The sequence below is a fragment of the Cryptomeria japonica genome, chromosome 6, assembly GCF_030272615.1.
Source record: "Cryptomeria japonica chromosome 6, Sugi_1.0, whole genome shotgun sequence".
In the NCBI taxonomy this organism is placed as follows: Eukaryota; Viridiplantae; Streptophyta; class Pinopsida; order Cupressales; family Cupressaceae; genus Cryptomeria; species Cryptomeria japonica.
In genome coordinates this window covers 132,611,869-132,635,563 of record NC_081410.1, presented here as the reverse complement: position 1 = coordinate 132,635,563, position 23,695 = coordinate 132,611,869, and the positions used below count along the sequence as shown (strand labels likewise).

The following is a 23,695-nucleotide window of genomic DNA, read 5'->3' as shown; positions in this document are numbered from 1 at the left end:
GGAGTACCAATCTATGGCGACTCCACGTAATGTGGCTGGGAACTGCTGCACCCAGTCATTCTGGTCTGTTACTCCGTTGGCAAACCAAATGGTTTCACATGTACGGCAGTGCCGTAGGGGGTCTTCCTTGCCGTCCCCTGTGAACTTTGGTAATTTTTGTTTACTCGCCATCCCGGGTCGTCTTCCTGGGGCCGGTTGTGCCTCTGTCTGTGGCCATGCACTGCTTCCTCCGATGGCGTTGGTGGTGTGTCCTACGTGGACGACTGGAGGTACGGTGTTTTGCCTGTCCTGTGTGGCACCTACACCCGTACGGTTTCCCTCCCCTTCGCTCTCACACGTGCCCACTCCTGCTTCCCGTTGGTGATCTTCACTCCGTGGCATAAGGGATAAGTTTCTAAACTGATCCTGAGTCTCCTCGATTAGATTTCGCCGTAACCTTGTTTCTTCCAGAAGCTCTTCGTGGCTCCGCATCCTACGATGATCTGGCGACGCGTAGAAATTTCCGTCACCCTCTGCACCCTTCGTGACACCTCCTTGGTTCCCCTCGGGCCCCCCTTCGGCAGGTCGTCCTTCGGCAAGTTGCCTCAACCTCCGTCTACGTTCTATTTGCTGCTCCAGAATCAAGGCCCTCTGCGCAGCCTCCCACTCGTTCGTTTCTGGTTTTTTATTTCTATCTTTATTCAATAGGTTTGGCATTAATTGTCGCACATTTCCATAACTCTCAATTCATAAATCAAAACATGTCTTTATTAATTCATCTACTCAAGTACAACTCGTGTCAATGACACTTTTATTTGGAAATAAAAAGTTCAACGTTCAATTTCCTCTTGGCCTAGCGCCATCTCGTTCTGTTTCCCGTCGGCTGTTTTCTTCGTAGTTGCGAAGGATCTGTTGGCGTCGCTCTTCCTAGGCAATCTCCTCCAAGTGCGCCTGTTGTGCTAGCGATGCTTGTGCAAGTAACCGGGGGAGGTGGTTCATTAACCAGTTCACTGCCGGGCTAGCCTCCAGAGCTGTCCACACGGCACTTGGTGGGATTTCCGCCTCCGCCGCCTCTCATCGGACGTAGGTCTGGATGGCTACCTGGAGTAGAATTGAAAATTCTCTCGTTGCCGTGTCTTCGCCTGTGTAAAGTTCCGTTTGCGCGTCGTCCACCTCTGGGTTTATTTCACCAACTAGTAGGCCCATTGTGTCTGTGCGCCATCCGTGTCTTCCGTTCCCAAGTACGTCTAGGCAACGGCGCCAAATGTTTGCCCTCTCGGGTGAATACTTAAAGCAGGAAGTACGTAATGCAGAACAATGCCATAGATATTAGACAAGTATCAGATATGTTATTCTATTCATAATTTGTGTCCTTTACAAGTTCCAATGAGGAGTATATAAAGATACCGAGGGGGTGCGAGCGCCAACCGCCGCATCGCAACTGCCACCCCTCGGGTGCCAACTAACAAACCCAATTACGACTTAATTAACTATTCGTATTCCCGTATACAATAATGCGGCTAACAAACTGAAAAACATAAAGATGAATGGTAAAAAGTGACCCCCATCCTAGTAATTCTAGTTGTTTTTAAAGGGGGGGCCAAATTCTCAATGAGGAAATAGACCCTCAAGATTATTTTATGTTTTAAAAGGCCAAATGGTAACTCCCAAATGGATCGAACTTCTTGGTAGAGGTTAAAAAGCAACTTTCTCATCTTTTATTCTCATTCTTATGACTTCCAAAATTGAGAACAGCAGCAGGCTTAAGGGTTTTAGCAGCTTGGGCTTCCAGGAATGCAAACTTCTGGAAGGATTCGGAGACTTGGACGAAAACCCACCTCTCCTAGTGTCAAGTTTCAGCAGTTTCAGCAGTTTCTAACTTCAGGGTGAAGTTGCCAGCCTTCTTTTGAGTTTAGAGTGCAGATTTTTTAGTTGGAGGGCAGTTTTTCCTCAGTTATCAGCAGGGCAAACCTTCTAGAGGTCAATTCCATCCATTTCCAGCTTATTCTCCACTAGCCGCTCCATTGTGAAAAGATGGACATCAAACCCTAGAGTGCATTTAGGGTTTTAGCAAATTATTGGAGCTGATTTCTATATTCCGTCAGCTGGAAATTCATATCAGACTTGTGGGATCCTATTAATGGTATGTACATCATTCTAATTAAGCAGAAGAAAGTTTCCTCAATTGTTTTTTTATGTGTTCTGCCTTATATTAGTTTACATCACCAATTTCTTTTATATTGCATTCAATAATCTCTCATAAAACATCAAAAAACCAATCAAAACAAGAAAATCTAGTAAAACCCCTTCCAACATACACTGGCCAAAGACTTATTAGCAAACAAATTGTTGCACATAACCTCAAATTTTGGATCAGACTGGGTAAAAATTGGATAGGGGATCTTTCAATGGTATCAGAGCCATGACCTGCCAGCCTGAGGGGTTTGTGGCTTATTACATGCATCGCAAACAATTTGGATCTTACAAATACTATACCCACAGGAGAGGACCCCGTCATTTGGCCATTAATATCGATGGTCTCGCAGGTGCAAACATGGGTGATCATCAAGAGGGTAGTAGGAGTCCTAATCACAAACAGAACCGACTAGATCCTGATGAGCTACTTAGAACTCTTGCAGAGTCTCAGCCTAGGATCGTGCAGGCTCTTGACCAATTACAGGACACATTAGACAGATTGGACTTGGGATGCCATAGAGATAGGTGTGACAAGCATGACAGGTCGGTATCTACAGCTGGCAGACGTGGTAGTAGTAGAGCCCCATCATCCTTTGACAGTGCTTGTGGTTCCCATAGACACGAGAGCGCTCACACTTGGACAGTAGACAAACCCCTACAACCTCATTTCCCTCCTAGAGATGAGCCACTTCCAAATGACCCACACGAGGGTGTTGCATTTCAGGATATGGTGATGGCGGCTAGTGATGAGTGGACCCGCCTACCTTCTCAAGTGAGAGAGGCATTCTTTCTTCCCCAATATTGTTCACAATGCAGAGATAGCATTAGACGGGATGATAGATGCCTGACAACGAGGGAACGGTGACCTGCAGAGGGCTACCAACAAGCTCTCTTTGTCTACTTTTGATGGTAGTGGGACGATGAGTGCACGTGCTTGGGTGCACAAATTGGATATATACTTGTTGCTTAAGCCTATGCCCGAGGACGAGGCCATACAGTTCGCAGTGTTGCATCCTGAGGGTGTGGCTTACAATTGTTGGCACCATGGTTTGGTCACCCAAAACCATGGACTTACACTCCTATACTAAATTTACCGAGTGGTTGATTTCTAGATTTGATCGCAAGGATGTGGAGTTGTATTACAAGGATCTAGCACTATTGAGACAGACATGCCACGTTGAAACTTACATCAATGAGTTTCAACACATTGTTGTGATGTTCCTGAGATGCCAGTCAGACATGTGGTGATGTTATTTGTGGAGGGATTACATGACAGACTACAGGGATTGGTCAAGGCTCTAGTACCCTGCAGGAGGCTATACAGATTACTTTGGACCTAGACACCACCCACTTCTTATCACTCAGATAGGAAGTTTTCCAGAGGCTCTAAGCCTAATCAAAGGTCTTCTACTCAGCACAGGGGTACACCACCTCCTCCTAGGATGGATCAAGAGACACAGAATGAGTTGAGGAGGAAGAAGCTTTGCTTCTCCTGTAAGGAACCTTGGGAGCCTAGACACACATGCCTTGGTAAAGGCAAAGCACTTCTCATAGAGGTTTATTCAGATGTAGATGATGAGCATGCACAGGATACATCTAAGGGAAGCCATAGTGATGATGAGCAGGAGGTTCCATAGGTAGAGCTTGGAGAGGATGAGACTTTGGATACATCCAAGGTCACTATTGCCACCCTTTTGGGAGTCCCTAGGATCCATCCCTTTTGGTTAAAGGGAGTTATCAATGGGCAGCATGTGATTTGCCTCGTAGACAGTGGTGCCATGCATAATTTTGTTGATGAGGGCTTGGTTGTTAAGCATGGACTACAGGAAGAGGATTTTTCGGGTTTTCGTGTGACAGTTGCAGATGGATTTTCTATGCATTGCACTAGGAGGGTCTGACAACTCAGTATTCAGATGAGTGATTACACTTTGATCGATGACTTTTATGTTGTGGGTCTTGGTGAGATTAACACAGTGCTTGGTATCCAGTGGCTTTAGTCGCTTGGCAGATATGTTCAGGATTGTAGGCAAATGGAATTAGAGTTCCTAGCGGATGGTAAGAAGGTTGTACTGAAGGATCTCTCTGATGGTGGACCTATTGTAGTCTCAACACACCGGATGGAGTCTATTTTTAGGCATAGGGATGTTGCTTGGGCAACACAGTGTTTCATCTCATCCAAGTCACCTTCTTCGGATGATAGGCCAACATTGCATGGAGATATCCAGATGATATTGGACGAACACAACATCCTGTTTGGAGACCTTCCTTCTGATAGGCCTCTTGATCGTGGGTTTGAGCATGTGATAGAGCTAGAGAAGGGCACCAAACCAGTGATTATTGTCCCTTATCGTCATCCTAAGGAGTTTAAGGATGAGATAGAGAAGACCATCTGGGAGTTATTGGACATGGGATTCATCAGGCCTAGTTCTAGCCCCTTCGCTTCTTTTGTGGTGTTGGTGAAGAAGGATGGTACTATGCGCATGTGCATTAACTACCATGCACTCAATAAGAAAACAATTAAGAATAGGTATCCAATCTCGCGCATAGATGAGTTACTACATGGGGCAGTATATTTTTCGAAGATTGATCTTCGATCAGGATACCATCAAATTCGTATTCGTGAGGAGGACATTAATAAGACCGCATTCAGATGCCACTATGGACATTATGAGTTTTTAATGATGCCATTCAATCTCACTAACGCACCTGCTACGTTTCAATCATGCATGAATCATGTGTTGAATAAGCAGTTGCGTAAGTATGTGCTTGTATTCTTTGATGACATTTTGATATACAGTAGAACCTGGGAGGAATGCATGAGACATTTGGATGAGGTTCTTGGTATTATGGAGGCTCGGTCTTTGTTTGCCAAGATGTCCAAATGTGAATTTGGACTTACAAAGATATTATACTTGGGTCACGTGATTTGTGCAAATGGAGTGAAGGTTAGCTAGGAAAAGATACAGGCAACACTAGATTGGCCGCCACCTAGGAATGTTTCAGAGTTGTGGGGTTTCCTAGGACTATGTGCATATTATAGGAGGTTTGTGAAGGGGTATTCACAGCCAGCGGCCCCTTTGACAGATCTTACACGGAAGGGTGCCTTTTGTTGGATAGGTGAGGCTCAAAGTATATTTGACAGGCTTAAGCAAGTTATGAGCATATACCCTGTCCTGGCTCTTCCAATTTTCTCTCAACCCTTTGTTCTAGAGTGTGATGCTTCAGGAGGTGGTACAGAGGCGATACTTATGCAGTTTCACCATCCCATTGCATACGAGAGCAAGAAATTGAGGAACAATGAGATAATGTACTCTAACTACGATAAGGAGATGCTCGCCATCATGCATTCTTTGACAAAGTTTCAAGAATACTTAGTGGGTGGGAAGTTTGTGGTGAGAACCAACCACAACAGTTCAAAATAATTCCTTGAACAGAAGGAACTTAATGAGCGCCAACAAAAATGGGTCAGAAAGATTCAGGCATATGATTTTGACATTGAGTTTGTCAAGCGAAAGAAAAATGTTGTTGCTAATGCACTTTCCAGGAAGCCTTCAGTTGATGCCCTTTGTTCCATGAGTGAGATTTCAGCTGATTGGAAGTCTCAACTATTAGTTGAGTATTCCAAAAATCAGTTTGCATGTGAGGTTATAGATGGACAGGTCCAAGATGACAGGTACACAGTGATTGGTGATGTGAAAGATCCCCAATCCAATTTTCACCCAATCTAATGCAAATTAGGAGGTTATGTGCAATGTGTATTTGCTGATAAGTCTTTGCCTAGCGTATATTTGGACGGGGTCTGTCTGGTTTTTTATTTTGTTTTGATTGGTTTTGAAGTTTTATGCAAGATTCTTGAATATCACATAAAGAAATTTCTGATTTAATCTAACATAATGCATAACACATATGGAAGGCAATCAAGAAACTTTATTTTGCTTAAAAGAGTGATGTACATACCATAATCATGATCCCATAAGTTTGATATAAGTTTCCAACCAATAGAAATATAGAAATCAGCTCCAATAATTGCTAGAACCCTAATTACACCCTAGGGTTTGATGCTCTTCTTCCCAAAATGGAGCGGCTAGTTGGAATTGAGCTGGAAATAGATGGCAATGACCTCTAGAAGGCTGCCCTGCAACTAATTGTAGAAAACCTGCCCTCAAACTGATAGAACTGCTCAAAACTCCCCAAAGAAGATTGCCACAAGCACACTGAAGCTGAATACTGATGAAAATTGTCACCCGAAGAGATGGGTTTTCGTCCAAATCCCCCAATTCTTCCAAAAGTTGGCGTTCCTAGAAGTTCCAAGCTGCTAAAACCCTCATGCAAGCTGCTGATCTGAAAATTGAGGCATAAGAATAAGAGCAAATGATATGAAAATTGCTTTTTATGAGCTCCCAAGAAGTTCACTCTATTTGGGAGTTACTATTTGGCCTTTTAAAACTTAAAATAACCTTGAGGGTCTATTTCCTCATTGAAAATTTGGCCCCCTTTTAAAAACAACTTGAATTGCTAGGATGGGGCGTACTTTTCACTATTCATCTTTATGTTTTTCAGTTACTGTTCACTTTTCACTATTCACATAAGGGCCAACATTAGAATTTCAATTTTAATCATAGATATAACTCCCAAATACCAAACTGGAAGACCTGTAAAGCTCCCAAACTGAATCCCACAACCCCGGGTTGGGTCCCAAACCACCCTGCTGACCTACGAGACCCCAATAGTAGGTCAACCTCCACCAAAATCTGAGAGGCCTAAGGAAGGGACAGTACAGTCCTCCCTTTCTGGGATTGCTTTCCCTCAAGCAAACACCAAACAACTTGCTGCTCCACTTTGATTAAAATGCTCAAGCACCACAAACCATGAAGCAACATATTGGAATCCATGTGGAATAATGTACCAAGCAAATCAATAACTGGATCCCATATCAAAATGAAAAATCTGTTGCAGAAGATGAAGTAGGCGAATGTCAAATGATCACCATGAAGTAACCATACAAGCATGTAGAATATCAAAACAATGTGAAAGCGAACCCCCACATCCCAACGAACCAACATAAATGGCCACCTAGCTTTTCTGTTATAACTCTGATCAGCAATATATGTGATATCAAACATGTCAACAAACCAATGCCAATCAACGAAAATCACTCCACACTTCAACTCTATCCCAAAGGTATACCTCCAAACACTCCCATACTGCTGGGAAACTGATGTAGACAATGAAAAGTTTGGATATTCCATATGATTCCAACTAGGACAGCCACTAGTCCATAGGGAATCGAAGAATATGGAGTCACCAATCAACAAAGATATCGCTGCCATATCAAGTGAAATAGGCGACAAACTCAGGAATGAAGTATCTATGTCATCACTACTCCACACAGACAACTCTCGAGTGGCTGGCCCACTAAGAAAGTCATCAACCAAATCATTGTCATCACCGAGAGAATGATCAAATACATCAGCAGGAAATTCTGAATTACACAATTCATGTCTCTCATCATCAAATGAATGGTGAACATCACGAACATGTTGAAGATTGATCTTGGCTTGTTGAGCCAATAACTTGCCTTGCCTTGCCCTTTCTAGCCAATCATCATTCATCATTTGGGACTGAGTTATATCAGCTGCTCCAAAGTGTCTAAACCCAGTCCTAAAATGAGATATACCATGTGACTTATCATGACCAAAGCATGCTTCATGAGTTGGTATGTTCTTGCCTTGAGAGGGAGTTGGATGCTTTGGAAGATCAATATTTTAGCCTAAAAGAGAATTTCGCTCCTGACAGCGAAATTCATTATAAACCTCATTTGCTACCTTGTTTGGGCTTCAAACCTTGTTCCTTAGATGGAAAATGATCTATGTTTGCCTCCCAGTGAAGATTGAAGTTGGAAAAATGAGCAATCAAACCCAAATCATGATTTTTGCTCCTGACCCTTCCAAAGGGTCCAGAGCGAAAATCCATCTAGAACTCATTTCCTCCCTTGTTTGACCAAATTTTGATGTCCAAGGCATGTTGAAAGGGAGAATGGACATGTTGTTGCCTTTGGGACTGTTTGAAAGCGTTGAAGAGTGAGGATTTTAGCCAAGAAAGGAAATTTCACTCCTGACCCTTCCAAAGGGTCCAGAGCGAAATTCCTTGCAAACCTATTCTTTTAACCTTGCTTGAGCTTAAGACTTTGTTCCTTAGGTGAGAAGTGATGAAATTTATCTTGTAAAGAAGAATGAGATTGAAAAAATGAAGGATCAAGTCAAGAATGAAAAAATTCGCTCCTGACCCTTCCAAAGGGTCTAGGGCGAAATTTCACTAAAACTACCTTTTTTCCCAATTTTGTACCAAGGCAAATATGGATCAAGATGAATTGAGATAGGAGAGGTCCCTAGGAATGACTTCAAGTTGCTAAGAAATCATTGAATTGAAGGAATTGAGCTAAACCAAGATTTTCGCTCCTGACCCTTCCAAAGGGTCCAGAGCGAAAATCCTACAATCACCTACTTTCCTTGCAAGACTAGTCAAACTTTAGGTTTTTATAGCTTGGATGGGTGCGAGGAGACATGTTCTTGCCTTTTGAAGTTAATTGATGTTGAAAGAATGGAGGAAGAAGCTTTAAAAAGGATTTTCACTCCTGACCCTTCCAAAGGGTCCAGAGCGAAAAACCCTAAAACCATCCTTTTCTCCAAATTTTGGGTGAAGTCAGGCCTAGACTAGGGTGAAAGAAGCCATTTGGAATGCCTTGGAAAGATTTTTGACCATTTAAAATGTAAATTTTGAGCTAAAAAGAGAATTTTGCTCCTGACCCTTCCAAAGGGTCTAGAGTGAAATTCTTCAATCTACCTATTTCCTCCTTGTGTCAAGTCGGGACTTTGAGTCCTAAGGCGTGGTTGAGGTTGAAATGATGTTACTTTGCCCTGCAAGATGAATTGAAGTGAAGGAAATGAAGAGTTGTGACCTAAAACCTGAATTTCGCTCCTGACCCTTCCAAAGGGTCCAGAGCGAAATTCCCAATTTCACTTAAATTGCTCATGATGAAGATCAAGAGATGGATTCCCAGACCTTGGTGGAGAGAAGACCAGTGTATGCTTGCCTTGGAAGACATTTTGGAGTAGAGGCATGATAGATTTTTCCCTAAAATGTAAATTTTGCTCCTGACCCTTCCAAAGGGTCCAGAGCGAAATTCTTAAAACCTCTATTTTTCCCCAAATTTGCATCAAGCTTGGTGTTGGTTGAGAAGGAGGGCATCCTTGGGCATGTATCTAAGCAAGTACGGTCGCAAAGTGAGAACAATTTGAGCCAGGAATGCAAAATTCGCTCCTGACCCTTCCAAAGGGTCCAAGGCGAAATTCTTATAGGGCCTATCCTTGGGGAGAATCTTGAGCAAGCTTCATTTTAATATCTTCTTGTTGATGATTTAAGGTGGAAAATGCTATGTTGAAATGAATTTGTTATATGACCTTAATCATCTTTTGGTTTGTTTTGCAGATGAAAGAAGTCCAGGCCAGAGCAAGGACGACCTCCTCTAGTCCAGCATCATCAAGGACGACCTCTTCCAGTCCAGCATCATCAAGGACGTTCCACAGGCAGAAGGGAAGACTCAAGGTGTTCAAGGAATTTGCCAGCTACCTCCAGAACCTTCACTTTGCCACACTAAAGAACCACAAGATGACAATGAAGGGTGTTGCCAGCATTTCAAGGAAAGGTACACCACCCATCCATCATGTCAAGGACAGAGGAGAATCAAACAAGGTCAGTGCAAGGGTCCGTTGAAGAAGCAGATAGTTTCAGAAGAGTTAATTAAAGTTAGCTTCTCAGCATCATCAAATTGAACACCTACCAAGTTACAAGTGTCAGACAAGGTGGCATCCCAGTCATCACTCCTCCAGTCGGATTGGTCCACCTCAGCGTGTCCAAATTCAATGTACCTGACTCATCAAAGATGACACTAACTTCAATGTACCTACCCCGGTTAGCCATTGGTCGAATATTCCAAAGAAGACGTGTCCAAATAATGCAATTATTTCATTGGCCAGAATTGAGTTTGTTGTAACAAACACTAATTAGGGTTTTCATTGTAAAATCTCGGCCATTGATCTCAAATTGATCTGAGCCATCGAATTGTATTGAGAGTATTATAAAAGGCTCAAGCTCTTCATTTTGTAAAGGTTAATAGTTGGTTAATAGTTAGTTGATAGAGGTTAGAATAGCCAATGATCGATAGTGAATAGAATAGAAATTGAAGTAGGAAGAGAAGGCAAGAAATTGTTGCCTTGATTTTAAATGAACCCTTTTTTCATTGAAGATATGGTGAAATGTGTCGTTTCTTTACAATACGCATGGTCTCTTGTTGAATCTTCATTGTAGATGGTAAATGATTAGATTGAATGAAGAAAATTGTTGAATGCACCTGTATGGAATCCGTCTAGTCCATACCACTAGCCTCTTACTGATTGTAAGTGCGCCCTGTGTGGTCAACTGGCATAAAATGAGCTTAATCTTAAGTCGTTACACGTCTATTGTTCATGCATTATCTTGAATGGTGATCATTGTTTGATGATGTACGATGTAAACGTATTGGAAGCATCCCTTAGAAGATCGCACTGAGTTGGTGTCAGATTGTTCAAGCCTGATGGTGAGACCCAGCCCAGTAGGACTCCACCTAGTCATTCATCCATCTTCTCGCATTCTAGGTAGTAGAGTAGACTTCCTAAATCCTGTATCTTTTGCCATTTGTTTATCTTCCAGTTAGTAAATAGGACTTGTGATTCCAGCGAATCAGACGTTCAGGTCATTGAGTGTAAGTCCCCTTGTGATTCCACCAAAATAACATCATACCACGAAGGGCTTATCCACACGTAGAGATCCTACATAACAGAACCTTGAAGCTTCTCCGATTGATCCTTCTGCAATATCTTCAGCATTCGGGAGCTTTATTCAAGAGAGGATAAGGTACCTTTAGGTATTTTATTCTGTGTTTGATCGTGTACAAAAAACACATCAACAGTAACCTTCAACACAATTTGTTTACTTCCATGGGTAAACTCAAGCTCCATGTTGTCTTCTTCCCTAACCAAATATGCCTTCCAAGTGTGATCAAGGAATATTATTGTTATGATTTATGAAACAAGGGCACAATGTCCAACCTTGCATGCAATGGGGTTCTTTAATTCTTATCACATGCTCTTGCATAACAAGATGAATGAAACCATGTTAAAATGGGAGATGGTTAATCATCAACATGAGACCCACCTTCATTTTGTACCTTCCAAGTTTGCTTTCATAGCCTGCTGTCCAAAGGTGTGTGACATACTGAAAACTCCCCTCATGAGCTATCAAATTTATCACCTCAAGGCTGCTGTTATAAACTAGACCAACAACTACTAAAGTGACGTCAATGATGTCCGTATACCCATGCATAAGAAAGAAACCCATCTCATACACCTTATCTATGGAGTAAATGTGTCTCCACACACTCCAATCCAACCCATAAACTCATGTAGATACAAACGATTCTGAAAATATAGTGAACAGCCATGTAGTACAACCACTTGTCACTAAATAACCCATGTCATTTGGCTCTAATGCCAACCAATAAGCAGTTGTACAGTCATAAGAATTAGGTGCCAACAGTAAATTTGCAATGTAGATGTCTTCCTTAACACCCAAAAGTAATTCATGAGTGGCTGATCCACTAAGAGTAACACCCATAAAATCACTATGCTCATTCATATTGTTGTCAACATCAACTATAAACTCGGAATCAGAGAAGTCTTGCTTCTCATTATGTATGGAAGGGTGTATGTCACGAACTTCTTTGCACTGATTTATTACTGTTGTTCTAAAATAAACAAATTCAATCCTCTCAGAAGAAGCATCATAAAAATAGCCATGCTTAGCCAATGCATCATGTATGCCAACATTTGAAAACTCAATTTCACTAATTACTCCATGAATAGGAGCTGGAAATTCATGTAAAGGAAAGAGTATAACACTGCTGTCCTTAATCAGAGATTTCGGACTGATTGTGCCCTTTCTTTCATTACCTTGGGAAACTTCAATGCATGAGCTCACTTGCATAGTCTTGGCACACCAATCGTGTAGCATATCAAGTCTTGAAACTATGACATCCTTATACTCAATCAAAGTGTCAACATCATAAAGGTGAGGCATCAACATACAAATTGATTTATGTTCTTCTCTAACTGTTGTTATAAAATTAGGCTGTTGGCAAGTAGAAATTCTCACTATTGCCTCATGCTCATTTATTCTCTCATGAATGTCTACCATGCTACATTTCTTGTCACCACCATCTAGCTTGGATTCATGCTCATGTGATGTCAAAAGATTGTTGACCCATCTTCTAATCCATACCATCACCTCCATGACTGATATGTTTTCCATTACTAGCTGATTCCAAGGTGTAGTATGCACAACAAACCAAACATTATCAAAATGCAAGATCTTCTTAGTAAGCAACCTCTTAGTTTCCTTGTTAAGCTTTTTAAAACAATATGCTTTATATGATCTTAACCATTGTCCTTCCATCGAAGATGATGCATAAGTAACCGAAATGAAATCAAATATGTTCCATTCCACACAAATGGATATATCACTTGTGGCTGGTCCATTGAGGGTGTATCTAATATCATCATTGTTTTGAGCCTTGAAAGGGCTCTCTAAATGAGGAAAGTCATAAACTTTATGATGCAAACTAGTCCAAACCGAATTTCCTAAATCATACCTCCTTACTTCTTCACACAACTCAACATGCTCTTCTTGTGGACTTGCCTCAAGAAGTTCTTCCCTTGTATGCTCATCATCTACCCATTCTTCCCTTGGAAGAAATAAGAACCTAATGTATGACTCTCTTTGTCCTCTTGTATTATCCAGCTGATTGCATCTTTCCTTGACCTCTTGCAAGTGTTGTCTTGCTTGGGCAGCATGCAACTTAGACTTCTTAGCTCTTAGTGACCACCCATCACACAACCTTTGTGTCCTTTTAACATCTTCCATAGTATGGTGAACAAAATCAGGCCCTTTGTGGTTTAAATCCACAATATATATATCATGTGTAGCACTATCAACTTGAGTACCATCATAGGAAGACTCAACAACATTACTACCCTCATGGGAAATGGATGATGCTACACAATTAGAACTGCTGTTGCAAAAATCAGAATAGGTGTCAAGCCTTGGAGTCATGTTTTCAACACATCTAATGGGTTGGTCCAAGATTGTAATCTCTTCCACTATGTGATCAACATGCTGACTCAATGGTGTGCTATGTTTCTCCATATGATCCAAAGTTATTTCTACTTTAGGACTCCCACATGATGACTGATTTTCGAATTCATTGTGATCAATTGTAGGCTGCAAACTACAAACAAGTGATTCTTCTTCCTTTCCTTGTTCTTGCACATTAATTTCTTCACTTTCCCCAATGGATTCTTTACTGTATTTTGAAATTTCTTTCCTTTTCCGCTGCTAATATGAACTTGAAAACATCAAGTCATCTTCATCCTCATCTGGTATACCCAAGAATTGTGTGAAAGAAACATGTCTTGTATCTTTTGAGGAAGAGAGCGATACTGGTCATAGCTGGCCATAATTGCTTTATTTGTTAGCAAGGCACGAGGACTCTTAGCTGTTCTTGTAGATGGAGATGAACCATTAGTGTGCCTAATTTTCCTTAAAAGGGAATCTTCAACATGTTGCAATTTACGAATTATCTTTTGTTGTGAATGGTGAAAGTCTCTCATCATTTGTTCCCTACTAGGCAACTTTCCCCTAGTTCCCATTTCGCTGTCCACAATCACAACTCAAACCAAACTGAAGTGAAAACAACTGATTTTTATCCAACAGGTTGGCAAGATCATGGCTCTGATACCACTGAAAAATCCCCAATCCAATTTTGTTCAAATCTGATTCAAACCAACTGTTTGTTTTGCTGACAAAGTCTTTGGCCAGCGTATATTTGGACGGGGTTTGTCTGGTTTTTTCTTTTGTTTTGATTGGTTATGAAGTTTTATGCATGATTCTTGAATATTACATAAAGAAATTTCTGGTTTAATCTAACATAATGCATAACACATAAGGAAGGCAATCAAGAAACTGTATTTTGCTTAAAAGAGCAATGTACATACCATAATCATAATCCCATAAGTCTTATATAAATTTCCTGCCAATAGAAATATAGAAATCAGCTCCAATAATTGCTAGAACCCTAATTACACCATAGGGTTTGATGCCCTTCTTCCCAAAATGGAGCGGCTAGCTGGAATTGAGTTGGAAATAGATGGTAATGACCTCTAGAAGGTCTGCCCTGCAACTAATTGTAGAAAACCTGTCCTCAAACTGATAGAACTGCTCAAAAATCCCCAAAGAAGGCTGCCACAAGCACACTAAAGCTGAATATTGATGAAAATTGTCACCAGAGAGATGGGTTTTCGTCCAAATCCCCCAATTCTTCCAAAGTTGGCGTTCCTGGAAGTCCCAAGCTGCTGAAACCCTCATGCAAGCTGCTGATCTGAAAATAGAGGCATAAGAATGAGAGCAAATGATATGAAAATTGCTTTCTATGAGCTCCCAAGAAGTTTGCCCTATTTGGAAGTTACTATTTGGCCTTTTAAAACTTAAAATAACCTTGAGGGTCTATTTCCTCATTGAAAATTTGGCCCACTTTAAAAAACAACTTGAATTGGTAGAATAGGGTGCACTTTTCACTATTCATCTTTATGTTTTTCAGTTACTATTCACTTTTCACATAAGGCCAACATTAGAATTTCAATTTTAATCATAGATATAACTCCCAAATACCAAATTGGAAGACTTGTAAAGCTCCCAAACTGAAACCCACAACCCCGGGTTGGGTCCCAAACAACCCTGCTGACCTACGAGACCCCAATAGTAGGTCAACTTCCACCAAAAATCTGAGAGGCCTAAGGAAGGGACATTACATGATGTGATATACTACAAGGATAGAATCTACTTAGTTCCTGGATCGAAACTGAAGGAAAAGATTCTACGTGCCATTCATGATACTCCACTAGCAGGACATTTTGGGTACTTCAAGACATACAGGCAGTTCGCGAGAGATTCTCATGGAAGGGTCTCAACGTATTGTCCTACGCTATGTTCACGAGTGTGTGACTTGTCAGCAAAACAAGTCAGAGCATACTTTCCCAACTGGATTTCTGCAGCCATTGCCTATTCCAGAGCAAAAGTGGGAAGGTATATCGATGGATTTCATTACAGGTCTTCCAAGAGTTCAAGGGAAGGACTACATATATGTGGTTGTGGATAGATTGACAAAATATGCACATTTCTTTCCTATTGCAGTTGACTTCACAGCCTCACAAGTGGCAGAGTTATTCTTTTGTGAGGTATTCCGTCTTCATGGACTCCCCAAGACCATTGTCAGTGATCGAGATAGTCGATTTGTGAGTTTATTTTGGTAGGAACTATTCTGACTTACAAGTACCAAGTTGACTCCTAGTACCAGTTACCACCCTCAAACCGATGGGCAAACAGAGATTGTCAACAAGTAGATTGAGAGATATTTACGTCACTATGTTTCGAGCGAGCAAAGAGCATGGATGTGTTGGTTATTCTTAGGCGAGTATTGTTATAATACTACGCATCATATGTCTATTGGCATGACTCCCTTTCGAGCTTTATACAATTATGATGCTTTGTAATTTGTGGATTTGGCGTTGGGTGATAGCAAGGTGCCTAGAGCTTGAGAGTGGCTTCAAGACAGACAAGATAGCCTTAAGGCACTTAAGGATAACATTCAGCATGCACAGAATCAGCAGAAGCTTTATGTTGATCGACGCAGGATTGAGGACCTTTGAGGTTGGTGATATGGTTTTCTTGCGTTTACAGCCCTACAGGCAAAGTACACTCAAGAAGAGTGGGGTTGAAAAGCTTAGGCCTAGATTCTATGGTCCTTACTGTAATTTTGTGCCCTAGATTAGTAATCAGATTTATGTTCTTTAATTATGCCCTAGTTTGTTAATCAGATTTGTAACATTTTAGTAAATCATAATTCAGTAAACTCATAAATGAAGGAAGTAAACAAGAGACAAACACAAATACCCTGGGAAAACCTCCAAGGAGGAAAAACCCAGCATTAAAGACCCACAGGTCAGATTATATATTCTCCCTTAATATCACAAGTACAATACTTATCTTCCTTGTCAGATCTGATCCCTTCTTGTATGACAGATCTGCACTTCTAAGCTCTTCAAGTCTGCACCAAAGATTGCCTTTGTCCTCTTGGACAAGTTCGCATAAGTCTAGACAAGTTTGCACCCTCCTAGTGTAAATTCACACTTTTCATGCAGAGCTGATTTGCTAAATGCTTGAGAATGAATGATTGTGTTTGACTTGTGAAATGTCTTTTATTTATATGCACCTTTAACCCTTATTTGCAAGTCGGCCTCCTTTAAGTTTTGGCGCCAATATTATTATGGCGTGTGTATTTAGGATAGCGTGAGGAATAGGGCAGGGCCTAGACTTGGGGCACATTACCCTTTAGGGCCCAGACCTAAAAGGGTTCGGATGTTGCCTTAAGGCAATCCGAACCCTATATAGCCCTAGTTACAAACAACACTCCCTCTTAACTAGGGAAGAGGAGAATACATAATCTGAACCTTTAGAGTTCCATCTAGCACACAAGCATAGAATTACATCTTCCACCTAGCACACAAGCATAGGATGGTTCTAGCACACAAGCATAGAAAGTGTAATACACAAGTGGGTCTTTACATAATTACAATTATCCATCTAGCACACAAGCATAGATTGGACATAAATCATTCTTGCACACAAGCAAGGGATGATTCAAAGTGTTGCAGATAGAGTCACTGAGATTGAAGCTTCCTCTCAATCAGGGTTCCGTTTTCCACAACACCAAGTCTGTCTCTAAAGTATTCGAGCTTCACTCTGGATAAATGTTTGGTAAGGATGTCCACAATGTGTTCATCCGTGCTAATGTACTTTAGATGAATGGCGCCTCTTTGCATCATGTCTCGAATCAACACTCCCTCTTAACTAGGGAGAAAAATAATCTTACAACCAAGTTACGTGACTAGTGCCCAAGCCTAAGTAATACATTCAATGTTCAATTTGTAATCCGAACTTAGCTATCAACTTCAATACTCCTTAGAGAGGATCACAATAAGTAGCTTGTAATAACATCACATAATAATAGCCCATAGTATCCATCTTGCATTCCCTGTAGAGGATGAATCCAAACTTTAACATGCACGCCTGCAAGTCATGAATTCATACATAAGTATATTCATGCACATTGTGGACTCTTTCCATGATATCCATCATTCATTGCCTGCTAAGGATGAAGGTCAACTTTCAATTTTAATCTTCTCTCAGAGAAGATTGCAACACCATCTTTATTTCCATTTTGCACATAAGTATCCTCCTTAATCTTCTCCCAGAGAGGAATGCAATACCTTTACCTCAATCTTCTCCCAGAGAAGAATGTAACATCATAATCTTCCATCTTGCACACAAGCAAAGAATGGAATAAACATAATCAAAATATTGTGGTCTTCCATCTTGCACAAATGCATACAATGGAACTACATAATATAATCTCCCAGCTCGCACACAAGCATAGACTGGATCCACTTTATATTGCCAGCAAAGGGTGGAGAGGATCTTTTCTACCATCTTACATTGCCCGCAGAGGATGGTTAACAATTACTCTTCTCCCTGAGAAGATTACAATACCATCTTACATTGCTCGCAGAGGATGGTTAACAATTACTCTTCTCCCTGAGAAGATTACAATAACACCTTACATTGCCTGCAGAGGGTGGTTTGATACAACACAATGTATCACTGAGGTTGAGACTCCCTCTCAACCAAGGCGGTGTTCTTCACAGCTCCAAGTCTATCTCAAGCTTCAAGAGACTTGGTGAGAACATTTGCAACGCAGGATTGTCCTGCCATAAAACATTGAATTGTCAAATATTTATATACAATTTTGATAATAAATCAAATAACTTTAACAAGAATTTTGAGAAGCCACAGTGCTTCTCTTGAGGCAACACTTGCAACAGTGAATTAGCTTCAGCAGTACTCAATGCAACTGAGGACTGTTCACTGTAGGCCCAATGGATCATAGAGTATCCAAGTTGAAGGAAATGCTTGAACTGTCTTCCTTATCTGTAGCATTTCTTGTTCAATCAGAACCTGAGATAATCTTCAAAGGTGATTACAGCTTCAACTCACAATCATCTGTGCTTTGAAAAGTATTTCGGGGCATGCTTAGCAACAATCATGCTTAGCCTTGTTCATGAAGCACTCGCCAATCAACAGCCTGTCTTCAGATGAATCTGCAAAATCAGATTTAGCTACAGACATCCTCAACTTCTTCAAGTTAGTTTCCATATAAGTTTGCAATCTATCATTCTAAGTCTCAAGATATAATTAACTTAGAATAATTTCGTTGGATCCTTGACATAATTCTAACTTATATCCAATGTTTAGACTGTTGACATCAGTTAGAGTACACTCATCCATATATGAAATCAGAATTATCATTTCAAATACTTTAGACCTTTACAAAACCCTAGTCTTGTCAAATGATTGTCAATTCTTTCATACCAAGTAATCAATATAGGACTCCCTCTTAATCCTTACCATTTGACAATCAAATATAAGAATCAATAAAGAAAGCACTCATCATATAAATCTGAAGATACTAAATTTTCATTTCCCTTATTTTCACTTTTTGTGAAAGGTCCCTATGACGTACCTTTAGTCATCTTTTCAGTAAGGAGATGAGCTGGAGGTTTGTATAGGATTTCATAGCTATTTCAAGCTCCCTCTGAAACTTGAATCAAATATTAACTTGAAGAATTAAAATCAAATATAATTAATCATAAAAGAAGGCTTATCTCTTTCATTGGCTGTTAATCCTCTAGCATCCTTAAGCTATTCAAGCCCAAGAATCTCTGAAAGCTGAAAGGCCAACCTTACCCTTCACTTTTGACCTTGAGAGTTAAATGAGAGGCTGATGTACAAACTAGTCAACATCTGAATAGCCATGCCTGAAAGGAACCTTATATGCTGATCAGAAGAACAAATGTCAGTTTCAAGCAAGCGATGTACATAACCAAGTTATCTGAACAATGAAATTGATAAACCTTAGTGACTCAATCACAATATATAGTTGGCCACATACATATGATTGATAAATATCAAATGGAACGGAATCTTCATACTTAGCTGAACAAGATCCTAATTATATTCAGGTTTGATGGAAGTAGAATAAACTAACAAGTGAAATGCTTACCTCAACCTGTGGTGACCTCAATGCTAATCACAGGAGGAAGCCACTGTCTTATTGAATCATTCATCTTTCACTCTTCCTACATATGCTATTTACTACAGCACATACTAACCTCTACTATGGAGGACAGAACATCAAGGCATCATCATAACCAATTAACAATGATGTATCATTGTCTAGAGAAGCCCTATGAAGACATAGATCCAATCATCCAGCAATAAGAGACATACCTTGCCAGGGTGATGGAATGATCACAGCCAATTGGAAGAGGTACCTTTTGTGTCATCAAGTAACACAAAACAACAACAATGGGACAAGGGAAGATTGGCATTTCATGCCTAGCAACAACACCTAGGTCCAATAATAGAGTGTTGCATGTCTAGTAGCAAAATAAATCTACCATTCAATAAAAAAACTTCAGTCATCATTAATATTGGATCAGATCACATCAAGGGTTAAGAATCATGAAATATATATCAATGTAGGGTTTAGACCAAAATACTTGACACAAAGAAATTTAAGTAATTACAAAACCTAGAAAATATGCAAACCCTCGATAATACTCTTGATGTGATAGAAAATAAGTTAGAACATCCTTAGCTTTTAGATAAGACCCCAACTAGTGTTATAACAGCAAGGCACACCGATACAAATGCTCAAGAGAAGTGAACCCTTCTTGAGAGCAGGGGAATGAAGACACTTATTTGATTGAATCCTTCATACCTTTGATGTGGACCCGTCAATGTCCTTATTCTTCAATCTGATTCCCAAACATTTAGTAAGTCATTCCCCTCAAAGGGTACAAACTTTCCAGGAGGTAAAGTTGAGTGCCCATCAACTCTATCCTCTATCTTCAACCCTGCCATTATCTTAATCTGAAAAACGAAAAGCAACCAAAAGTAAAAGCTTACTGAAATCTGAATGTTAGTATAACCTTCGCTCTGATACCATGTAATTTTGTGCCCTAGATTAGTAATCAGGTTTTATGTCCTTTAATTATGCCCTAGTTTGTTAATCAGATTTGTAACATTTTAGTAAATCATAATTCAGTAAACTCAGAAATGAAGGAAGTAAACAAGAGACAAACACAAATACCCTGGGAAAACCTCCAAGGAGGAAAAACCCAGCATTAAAGACCCACAGGTCAGATTATATATTCTCCCTTAATATCACAAGTACAATACTTATCTTCCTTGTCAGATCTGGTCCCTTCTTGTATAACAGATCTGCACTTCTAAGCTCTTCAAGTCTGCACCAAAGATTGCCTTTGTCCTCTTGGACAAGTTCGCATAAGTCTAGACAAGTTCGCACAAGTTTGCACCCTCCTAGTGTAAATTCGCACTTTTCATGCAGAGCTGATTTGCTGAATGCTTGAGAATGAATGATTGTGTTTGACTTGTGAAATGTCTTTTATTTATATGCACCTTTAACCCTTATTTGCAAGTCGGCATCCTTTAAGTTTTGGCGCCAATATTATTATGGCGTGTGTATTTAGGATAGCGTGAGGAATAGGGCAAGGCCTAGACTTGGGGCACGTTACCCTTTAGGGCCCAGACCTAAAAGGGTTCGGATGTTGCCTTAAGGCAATCCGAACCCTATATAGCCCTAGTTACAAACAACACTTACAAAGTTCTCCGGAGGGTTGGAAAGGTTGCATACGAGCTTGAGTTACCTACAGAGAGCAAGATACATAATATTTTCCATGTGTCTTGTTTGAAGAAGGCTTTGGAGTAGAACGTTACCTCATCACCAGATTTGCCTCCCTTGGACGAAGAAGGCCGGTTGATACCGATTCCTGCTGAGATTCTTGAGATGAGAGAGAGAAGGCCGAGGAACAGAGTCATCTGGGAGTATTTAGTGCGGTGGAAGGTGAGAGGATACTTCAGCATCCAACTTTGCAATTGCTTGAGGGCAAGAAATCCTGGGAAGGGAGGACTGTAATGTCCCTTCCTTAGGCATCTCAGAGTTTTGTGGAGGTTGACCTACTATTCAAAGTCTCGTCGGTCAACAGTGTGGTTTGGGACCCAACCCGAGGTTGTGGGATTCAATTTGGAGCTTCACAGGCCTTTCAGTTTGGTATTTGGGAGTTGTATCTGTGATTAAAATTAAAATTCTAATGTTGGCTATATGTGAAATTGTGAATAGTGAAAAGTGAATAGTAACTGAAAAACATAAAGATGAATAGTAAAAAGTGACCCCCGTCCTAGTAATTCAAGTTATTTTTAAAGGGAGGGCCAAATTCTCAATGAGGAAATAGACCCTCAAGGTTATTTTATGTTTAAAAGGCCAAATGGTAACTCCCAAATGGATCAAACTTCTTGGGAGGGGTTAAAAAACAACTTTCTCATCTTTTATTCTCATTCTTATGACTTCCAAAATTGAGAACAGTAGCAGGCTTAAGGGTTTGAGCAGCTTGGGCTTCCAGGAACGCAAACTTCTGGAAGGATTCGAAGATTTGGACGAAAACCCACCTCTCCCAGTGTCATGTTTCAGCAGTTTCTAGCTTCAAGACGAAGTTGGCAGCCTTCTTTAGAGTTTAAAGTGCAGATTTTTCAGTTGGAGGGCAGTTTTTCTTCAGTTATCAGCAGGGCAGACCTTCTAGATGTCAATTCCATCCATTTCCAGCTTATTCTCCACTAGCCGCTCCATTGTGGAAAGATGGACATCAAACCCTAGGGTGCATTAGGGTTTTAGCACATTATTGGAGCTGATTTCTATATTCCATCAGTTGGAAATTCATATCAGACTTGTGGGATCCTATTAATGGTATGTACATCATTCTAGTTAAGCAAAAGAAAGTTTCCTTGATTGCCTTTTCTATGTGTTCTGCCTTATATTAGTTTGCATCAGCAATTTCTTTTATATTGCATTCAAGAATCTCTCATAAAACATCAAAAAACCAATCAAAACAAGAAAAATCAGTAAAACCCCTTCCAACATACGCTGGCCAAAGACTTATCAGCAAACAAACAGTTGCGCATAATCTCAAATTTTGGATTAGACAGGGTAAAAATTGGATTGGGGATCTTTCAAGATATAAGGATAAAATCTCATACACACAACTACATTACAAGAATATCTCATACGCATTGTAGGCATTTGGTACAGTATGGTAAGTACGTATTTTTCTTATGTACTTAGCTCACTCAAGAGTTATCATCAGGCTTAGTACTTGTGTCTATTACAAAATGCGGTTATCGTTCATTATCCAACCAACACACCTCTTAAGGAGTCTTCCAACACATGTCATGTTAAAGTACAAAGAACTCTCCCATGTGTTCTCCCTAGTTTCATTCCTGTACAAAATCTAGAGAATTTATCTCTGCATGTATGCTACTCTATATGAATAAAGTGGCAATTGTTTATTCCAATTTTTATTTATTACTTTTTTGGTTGATTGTGATTACTCATTTTCTATACTAAACTTTTTGCAATCTTGCCTCTAATTTGGAACTTTATTGTCAATTGCTTTAACAACAAAATCTAATAACAAAGTCAAAAGAAAGAAAGAAACTTGAGTGTAGTTTGTGTTGAGCTAAAGTGAGCACATTGGAGACTGTGTGTGTTAGATCTATGCCAAGTGTTTGTTCCAATTTCTACGCAATTATTTTAAGTTGCTTTGACTATTCATTTTCTATAGTGCAATTTGCAGAAGTTGCGTATAAATTATATGTCATTACATCAATCACCTTGACAACTGAGTCTGATAGAAATTTCAAAAGAAGATAAAATCTGAGTGTGGTCTGTATTGACCTAAATTGAAAACACTATAAAGAAGATGAAGTATGTTAGAGCTCTCTGTCTTCCCCTTCCTTACCGAGGTATTATAAGGTTTTTATTTTCAAAGATGTGCTTGCACTCCCCATGATTATTTTCCTTTGTACAGTTTCAAAATCTCACTGACCAATTTTAGCCACTAGTGGACATTAAAGCTCAAGATCAAATTAAATTTTAAAACAAAATTCAATCAAACTTTAAAACTTTAGACCTCAACTAATTTGGAAGTGCTATGGATTCTATTAAAGTGTTTCTTTGATGTATAATTCATCCCTGTTACAGTATTCAGTAGTATCCTCTGTTCATTGTCTTTCTTCCTACTTGGAACCTATTAGATTTATAACAATAGAAAATGAATGAACCTGTTAGATTTATAACATTAAAAAAATAAAGATACTTGATACACACATTTTACTTCTC

General features: G+C 40.0%; 1 protein-coding gene across 2 annotated transcripts in view; it reads right to left on the bottom strand.

Annotated features, from left to right (window-relative positions):
- Positions 1 to 23,695, bottom strand: part of LOC131044213 (fumarylacetoacetase) — a 122,806-nt gene that overhangs the window by 39,891 nt on the left and 59,220 nt on the right. The gene's annotated exons all lie outside the window — the stretch shown is intronic.